The sequence below is a fragment of the Mustela lutreola genome, chromosome 2 (genome assembly GCF_030435805.1).
Source record: "Mustela lutreola isolate mMusLut2 chromosome 2, mMusLut2.pri, whole genome shotgun sequence".
In the NCBI taxonomy this organism is placed as follows: Eukaryota; Metazoa; Chordata; class Mammalia; order Carnivora; family Mustelidae; genus Mustela; species Mustela lutreola.
Genome location: NC_081291.1, coordinates 40,060,765 through 40,069,692, shown reverse-complemented (window position 1 = coordinate 40,069,692; position 8,928 = coordinate 40,060,765). Strand labels below are relative to the sequence as shown.

Below are 8,928 nucleotides of genomic sequence, written 5' to 3'. Positions count from 1 at the left end.
TGTTGTTTGGGTTTTGTTTGTTTTGTTTGTTTGTTTTTATGGTTGTAAAATATGTTATATAAAAAAGAACCATATAGCAATAAGACGGTAATGTAAACACAAATCCTCCAAAAGCACGCAACATATTTCTAATGAAAGGAAACAACCACCTTCCCCGTATCCACAAAAAAATTAAAAATGATGAAGAGGGGCCGTTTCATTCACAGATTGTGGAATCCTACTGTGTATGGCTCTCCAAATGAGTATTTTTGAGGCATGACTTAAAACGGGAATTTTCCAAACGAAGCGCCTCCTGGCATCATGCGAAAGAACATTGATGTTGGTTCGTAGCCAGGCAAGTCAAATTCTGGTCTTGACTGTTGACCCTCTGCATCCTGGCTCCCAACCCCAGCACTCCACTCAGAGTGCTCTTGTCAAGGGTGCCAGTGACCTTCTAATTGCTAAATCCAAAGGGCATTTTGCAGTCCACTTCTGACCCGGCCTCTTTTCAGCAGATGACATAATTGCCCACTCTTTCCTCCTTGAAATCCTCTCGCTCCATGCCTTCAATGACACCATCCCATCCTGGTTACTCTCTGGCTTTTCCCTTCACCCCTCAAGACACTGTCTAGGCTGTTCTTCTTCACCAGTGCCCATGAGAGCTGCTGTGGGCTGAGGCCACATGAGGCTGTGTGGGCATTTTCTTATCAACTCTTTGCAGCAGCCCCAGGAGGTGGGACTTCCTGGTTCCATTTTATGGATGAGGACGGAAGGCTCAGGGTGATGAAGGGATCTTTACCTGTTAGGACCATGGCTAATAAGCAGGAGAACTGGACTTCCCATCGAGGTCTGCTGGAATCCAGAGGCAAGTTCTCAACCATAGCACTGCAATTTTTCTTCCTCAGGGACTGCCTTAAATAGTGGTATTCTCCAGAGTTCTGTGTTTGGCTTCTTTTTCTTTTCTGCTCTGTCCCCGCAGGGGCTCATCTACAGCTTTCCTCATTCAAGCTCTGTGCTATCTTCAGCCGAAATCTGTCTTCCGTTCCTCCTCTCCAACTGGTTCCAACATTATCTCCGTTTGCACGTGCCACAGTCACCTAGTAGGAGTGGTGCGTGGACGACTCCTCAGCTGCCAATCCTTGCCTGACAATCGGTGGAAGCCCGTGATTGCTTAGGGAGTGGGCATGTGACCCAGACGGGACGATTTCTGGGAATGTCTAGGAAAACTTTTCTCTCTCTTAGATAGACACATGAGTGATGGTTTCTTTTCTCCTTCTAGATATTGCTGTGCTTGGTAATATTAGAGTCATGACAACCATCTGTAACCATGAGAAATAGGTCAAATCCAACAAGAGAAGAATGGCACCTGGGTCCTTCATGACCAGCCAGTTGAATCCTATCTGGGACAGGGGCTTCCAATTATGTTATCAATAATTCATTAATGTATTATTGTTGGTATAGGTTTTTCTTTTGTTTTGCTGTTACTTGCAGCCAAAAGCTTCCTAAGTGATATAGCAAATTCGTCATATCTACAGATCAACTCACTATCTCCTCCTCCAAATAGCTTCCTCTCCTGTAACTCTAGCTCTATTAACATCACTATGGTTGACTCATTAACCCATGTCAGAAACCTGGGCATCATCCTTGACTCCTCTGTGTGCCTCACCCCCAAAGTCCAATCATGAATTAAGTCCAGGAGATTTGCAGGTGGCTGAGGGCCACAGCCGGGTTGAGCTTTGTCAGTCGTCAGTTTAGGCAGCGCTGGGGGCCTGGGTCTTGCCCAGGAGCTGGGCCATGTGGGCCAATGGCCTGGATCATGTACTCTGGACCAAGGTGCTTTGGGCCACCATGGCCAAGCTGTGCCCTGGCACCGTGGTGGCTGTCCCCACCAGCACACTGTTTGGCCTGACCTGCTTGGCCAGCAGGGCACTGTGTACCTCCTCCAAGGCTGCAGCCAGGCCCAGCTGCCAGTCTTCTGTCTGGGGCACATGGCCAATGTCTTCAGATATTGCCATGTGAAAGTACCCAAGGGGCTCCTGAAAGACTTACTACCGGCACCAGTAACCCTGGTGTTGGAACGCTCCCAGGAGCTCAGTAAGGACCTGAACCCTTTACTCCTCTTACAGGCATCTGGAGTCCTGATCATGCTTTCATGCAAGATTTGGCTCAGGTGTTTGGGACACCATTTGCTCTCTCACCAGTGCCAACCTCAGCTCTCGGGCAGGTTCTCAGAATGTCTTTGAATTCCAGTACCCCTGGCCTCAGTTGTTTCTGGTCTTTGATGAGGGACCAATTGAGGATGGCCAGAGCCCTGAGTATCGCCCAGGCTCGACTATGGTTGACTGTCTCTATCTGGAAAGTGTGACATCATTCATCCTCTAACAGAAGGTCCGGATAGAGATTGTTAGGCCCCAGCCCGGACACTATTTCCTCTGACTGGGGAGGCTGGTGATATAGCGTGCTGTAATGCCTGGTGGAGAGAGTCCATCAGTTCAGACTAAGGGTGGGAAGTGAGCTCAGTTGGCAGGGGTGAGAGCAGGGAGGTCCAAATTTTAAAATGTCGGGGGAGGGGGAGGAGTTGAGCCTGGGTGCCTCAGTCAGTTAAGCATCTAACTCTTGGTTTCAGCTCAGGTCATGATCTTAGGGTATCAAGCCCTGCATCAGGCTCTGTCCTGAGTGTGGACCCTGCTTAGGATTCTTTCTCTCCTTCCCCTGCCCCTCCCCTGCTTGCACTCACTCTCTCTCTCTCTCTCCAAAAAAATAAATAAATAAAAATAAATTTAAAAATTGGAAAACAAATCTCTGTTATTTTTCTCAAAGAAGTGGGGGACACCTGGGTGGCTCAGTCGGTTAAGCATCTACCTTTGGCTCAGGTCATGATGGCAGACCCTGGCATCCAGCCCAGCATTGGGCTTCCTGCTTTAATGGGAGCCAGCTTCCCTCTCTCCCTCTGCCTGCCGCTTCCCCTGCTTGTGCTCTTTCTGTCAAATAAAACTCTCTAAAAAAATAAGAAAAAAAAGTCCAGGAGATTCTGCTGTTGAAGATCTCTTCTTCCATTCACCCTCTCCTTGTTCTTTTCAGTTCTTTGCCATTTTTGCTGTCCTTTTGCATACTTCCTCATTTTAAGAGGTCACCAACATCTATATTGCTCCTAAAGAGACTTTAAAGACCCAGTACTAATCCTCCAGCTTCCTTGATTATAATGTGTCGATAGCCTATGTTCAAGATGAATTCGGGCCCATGTACCCGGTGTGTAAGCTGCATCAAGACAGGGTTTCCCTCTCTGGACTGGCACCTCCACTGCTCCACATCGTCCTAGTTCTAACACATTGATTTCCTTGTGGCCCATGAGCCACTGCCCCTCAGTGTTACTGCATGTGCGGTTCCCTGGGCCTGGGATGCTCTCCCTGCCCGTCCTGGGCCAGCATGTGCTCACGTACTTCAGTTCGCCTCTCCTACGATGGGGCAGGCATGCATCTCAGGCCTGCCAGGCATGTCTTTCCTTATCTTCATCTCTCCCCTCTTGATCTGTATTTTGAACCCCATCCCAAGTCAGTCTCCCTCAGTGTGGTGCTACCCCTCTCTCCAGTGGTGAATCTATGTTCTAGATTCTTGAGGGTTGCTGTGGTAAGGGAGGTGTCTCCCCGGTCCTGGGGCATCTCTTCATTACAGGTCGCCTTAAAGACATCCCTGGTTTTCTCTTCATGGCCCCTTCCAAGTTCAGGCATCACATAGGCAATGCTCACTCCATGTTGGGTCTCTAAATCTCTGCAAGGTGGCCGTGACTTTGTCTGCATGGATCTTACCACCAGCACACCTGTTCTGAGGTCTTGCTGCCTTCCCCGGACCCCCTTTGTGAACAGAGTCTCTGCTCTCGAGCTCTCAGCTCTCTCCCCTTAATTAACTCCTTGTCTTCTTTCCCTCCCCCAGCACCTGTGAAGAGTTTTCCTGTCTGGAAAAAGCACTCCCCTCCACTTCCTTCTCTGGGATATTTATCTATCCCCCTACCTGCCCTGGGTTGCCCCAGGGGAACTTGAAGAGTTTAGAATTATGGAACACGAGAGGCAGAGACCAACGGGCCTTTTTTCCTTCTACTCTATCAGATTTCTCAAGGCAGAGAGCACAGGCCCAATACACTGCTTGGGAAAGAAGGAAGCTACCGGGAGGCGATAGAACACTGATGATTACGATCACCTGTCTACCATGGTCCTCATCACCCTGGGACTGATCTGCACATGTATCCGTTTCTTCCAGACTGTGTGCTCCCCAGGGCTAGGCCTGCCGTGTCCTTCGCCTGGGTATTGTCAGCCTCCGGTACCAGGCCCGTAGTAGGTGCCTTGTGAGTAGCTATCAAGGAAGTAAGAGGGGAGTGGACTTGAGATTCAAGGACACCTGCCAGCTACCTGCCTTGTGACGTGGCCTGGGGCAAGTTACTTCACTTCTCTATCCATGGGCAAGTAGCAAGAGGGAGGAGAGGTTATAAAAAGGGGGTGGGGGACCCCATGCTCTTCAAAGGTCTCTGGTTTCTACATTCCCCCCCTCCTAGCCTTCCCAAATTCGGGCTCCACATTACCCTCTCCCCTCACCTTTTACTTGGCCCAGACCTCTCTATCACATGCCTCTTCCCCCAACAGATTCATTCTATGCCTACATAGATTTCAGCTTCTGCTCTTTCAAGTTGGGTCCCTTCCCTTCCTCCAGTGAATGACTTCTAGGATTCTTGAGTTCCAGGGATTCCGTCTGTGATGATATACAAAGAAGTTGGAGTTCTGGGTCCACCGTGACCTGGCTCTGGGATGTTGGGAATGATGACAGCTAACTCAGTTAGATCCTTCGGGACAAGGGCTTGGGAGCCCAGGCTGCCTGGATTCGAATTCTAGCCCTGACACTTTACAAATGTGCAGCTCAGGGCAAGTGACTCTACTTTGTCTTACTTTCCTTAGTCATAAAAGGGGCACCATGACCGAACCCTCCTCACAGGGTTATCGTTAGCATTCATTTCGTGAAAACACCTCATGCTTTCAGACCACAGAGTAAACACTCCTATCCTGTGGGTGGCCTCTCTGTAGCCATGCACACACTCATGACATGTGTACTATTCGTGTGCCCGGGCTGCTATAACAAAATGCCACGGATGGGGTGACTTACACAACAGATATTTGTTGTGTCTCATTACGGAGGCTGGATGTCCATATGATGATGTCAGTGGGGTTGGTTTCGCCTCTCCTTGACTTGCAGAGAGCCTCCTTGTCACTTGGTCCCCACATAGCCTTTCCTCTGCACGCACACACCCCTCATGTCTCCTCCTGTCTTACAAGAGAAACCAGTCCCATTGGACTAGGTCCACCTGTAAGGGCCTCACTTTCACTTAATTACTGGTTTGCAGGTCCTATCTCCAAATACAGTCACTTTCTGAGATGCTGGGGGTTAGGGCTTTACTCTGTGAATCTGAGGAAGAACATAGTTCGGTCCATGATCAAGTATAAACAGACCCCAACATTAGATGTTCCTGTGGGGGGGCCCCTTTCCTAATCTAACTCTTAAGGAATCCCAGGGTGTTTGGGTCCCATGGATCCTGTTTGTGGTCTAGTAATGAGAACCTGCCATCAGAAAAGCAGGTTTTGAAGCTCAGGTTTCAAAACTGCTTGTGGGTCTATGGCCTGAGGCAAGTCTTGTGCTCTGCCTGAGCCTCAGCACTCACATCTTCCTCCTAAGGAGAAGGATGACAGTGACTCTCACCGAGAGAAGGGGTCTGTGAAGATCAAGGGCGAGGATGTGTGAGAAAGCCCTCTGTAATCTCCATGCCCCCAGAGGTCTTGCCCCGAACTAAAAGGATACAAGTAGACGGATTGCTTGTCCTGACTCTCCTTCCTACCCTCAGAATTCTGTGACTCTGATTCTCTAAAGGTATCAAGGACCAGCTGCTAGGGAAGCAATTTCGGGATCCAGGGGATCAATAGATATTTGTTGAGACAATGCAGGAAATGATACCATCGTAGGGACCCCCTGCTCTGCATATTTCTAAGGTCCCAAATAGATCAGTGCCAAAGTGCATTGTGCATTCCTTGGGTTCCGTCACACAATTCTTATCTGATTTGGCAAGAATTCACCATAATGTGGGCCCACAGACTAGGTGTACCAGGGCCGGCAAACCTCTCTGCCTTTATGAGGACCCTGGGATCTTCAGTCAGAAAGGACTGCTTGAACTTCCACATCTGCTCCCCTTCCCTAGGCACCCTCCACAACTGGCTGGTTTTTCGTCAGTGAAAGCTGGGCTTCACAAGCAGCATAGTGAAGACAGAGATGAAGAGGGGATCTAGGGGGCACCTGGGTGGCTCAGTCAGTTCGGTGTCTGACTCTCGGTTTCAGCTCTGGTCATGATCTCCCCATTTCCAGTTCTAGCTCTGTGTCGGGCTCAGTGCAATCTTCTTCACATTCTTTCTCCCTCTCCCTCTCACTCCCATTCTCTCTCTCTCTCTCTTTCTTTTTCAAATAAATAAATAAAATCTTAAAAAAAAAAAAATAAGAGGTGGAGCCTGGAAATCAGATGCTGAGATTGAATGCAAACCCTGTCCCTGAATCCAGGCAAATCCCTTTCCTGCCTCCAGATTCTTCCTTTGTCAAGGAGGACAATGATAATAGTTCTTACCTCACTGAGTCACTTAGGAGTTTCAATGGGGTAATAGATGTAAAAGTGCTTCATTCATTCCACAAAGAATTTCTGAGGTCCTACTCTGTGGAGGAATATTCTCTACACTGTTCCAGGCACTAGGGATGGAGAAACAAAGCCAAGTCATTGTCCTGATAGATAGAAATTAAATTCTAGTGGGAGAGTCAGGCAAAAACAAATAATACAGCATGTAATAGCAGGGCATAAGAATGATGAAAAGAAAAATTAAGCTGGATAAGGGGAAAACTGACCGGGGTTTATGCTGTGTATGATATCTCAGTCAGGGAGATCCCCTCTCTGAAGAGGGAAGAGGTAGCAGACATCTGGACAATGAGAAAGATGGCACTATGGCAATATGTGGGGGAGAACACAGAGAAATGCCCTAAGAGATGGTTGGGTTTGGCAAGAAAGCATAAGAGTAGAGTGTGCCCAGAGCTAGGCTGGAAGCAGGATGAAGTTAGTAAGCCTTGAAGGCCAGAGTCAGGACTCTGGATTTTCATTTAACTGTCAGGAGAAGTCATGAGAGCATTTTGAGCAGGGGATTGCCTTTGTCGTGGACATCCCTCTGAGCACTGTTTGGAGAAGAGATTTTAAAGAGTCATGGTTGTCACGAAGCTGATGGACACATACTTCCAGTTCTCCACCTCCTGGACACATGGTGGGCTGCACTTCTTGTCGCTGAGTGGGGCCATGGGCTGTGACCACTGAACAGAAGTCAGGAGTGTCACTTAAAGGCTAAGCTGTTAATCAGTTGCCAGTGCGAGTCTCTCCAGAAGTCCTTACCCACCGTCTCTGTGACCAGCAGTGTTCAACGTGGACACTGCTCCATCCTCCTGGGTTCTGGAGGGAAAAGATGTGGAACAGAGCTGCAACTGGCCCACAGTGGGCATGCCACTTCTGGACATAACCTAGCCCATCCAGACAGGTGCAGGGAGCAAGAGGCCATTTAGGTAGGGAGGCCATTTAGGCAGCTGAAAGCTGATCCTAGCTTGGACTGGAGTGATGGCAAGAGACATAATGGGAAGTGTTCAGATTCAGGGTGTGTGTTGAAGGTCAAGTGCAAAAGATTTACTAATGGGATTGATGTAGGGTATAGGGTCAACAGAGGAGTCAAAGATGAGTCTAAGAATCAGGGCCTGAATAATTGGGTGAATTACTAAGGAGAACACTCAGGAAAGCAAGGATTACCCAAGTGCTAGACACGCAGCTAGACTACAAAATGCTAGCTCTTGTGGTTAATATCACTGGGGCAGGCAGTGTGGAGCATAGAGACTTGAGGAATTTTCCATTCTAGAATGACAGAATGGTCAAAAGTCAGATTTACTAAAGTAATTTAGATATAATAAAACTCTGTGGCGTACAGGCCCAAGTTTTGATGAGTGCATTTTTGTCTTGTAGCAATTTCCACAATCAAGATGAAAATTACTTCCATCTTCTCCCCAAATCCCCTTTTGCTGCCCCTCCATTTGGTCAAACCCTCCCTCCACCCCAACCCCTGGCAACCACGGATCTGCCCATCCCTGTAGTTTTGCCTTTTCCAGAATATCATATAAATAGAATCACACAATATGTCACCTTTGGAGACCAGCTTCTTTCACTTGGGATAACGTATCTGAGACTCATCTGTATTGCGTATGTCGGTCATTTGTTCCTTTTTGTTGCTGAGTAGTATTCCGTGGTAGGGATGGACCTGCTTTTTGTTTCTCATTCTCCAGCTGAAGGGCATTTGGTTTGCTTCCAGATTTTGGTGATATGAATAAAGCTGCTATAAATATCCAAGTACAGGTTTTTGTGTGAACATATGTCTTTATTTCTTTTAGTAACTTTCTAGAAGTGGGATTGCTGGCTCGTATGGTAAGTGTATGTTTAACTTTATAAGAAACTGCCAAACCGTTTTCCCAGAGGAACTGTACCATATTGCACTCCCACTGGCATTGTGAGGGTCGCTGAACTTCCTCCCCAGCACTGGGGATTGTCAGGATTTTTTTGATTTAAGGCATTCTAATGTGCAGTGGTATCTAATTATGCTTTTAATTTGCATTTTCCTAATGAATAAGGATGCCGAGTGTCTTTTCATGTGTTTATTAGCCATTCACGTATCCTTCTCAACAAAATGTCCATGCAGATCTTTTGCTCATGTTTTCATTAGATTGCTTATCTTTTCATGTATAGTAAAAGTTCTATATATATTTGGGATATGATTCCTTTATCAGATATGTGCTTTGCAAATATCTTCTACCAGGCTTTGACTTGTCTTTTCATTTTCTTAGCAGTGTCTT

At 47.5% G+C, this 8,928-nt stretch overlaps 1 pseudogene; it reads left to right on the top strand.

The window, feature by feature from the left end:
• Positions 1–1,773: 1,773 nt before the first annotated feature.
• LOC131825518 (threonylcarbamoyl-AMP synthase-like) lies at positions 1,774–2,361 on the top strand (annotated as a pseudogene).
• The last annotated feature ends 6,567 nt before the right edge of the window (positions 2,362–8,928 follow it).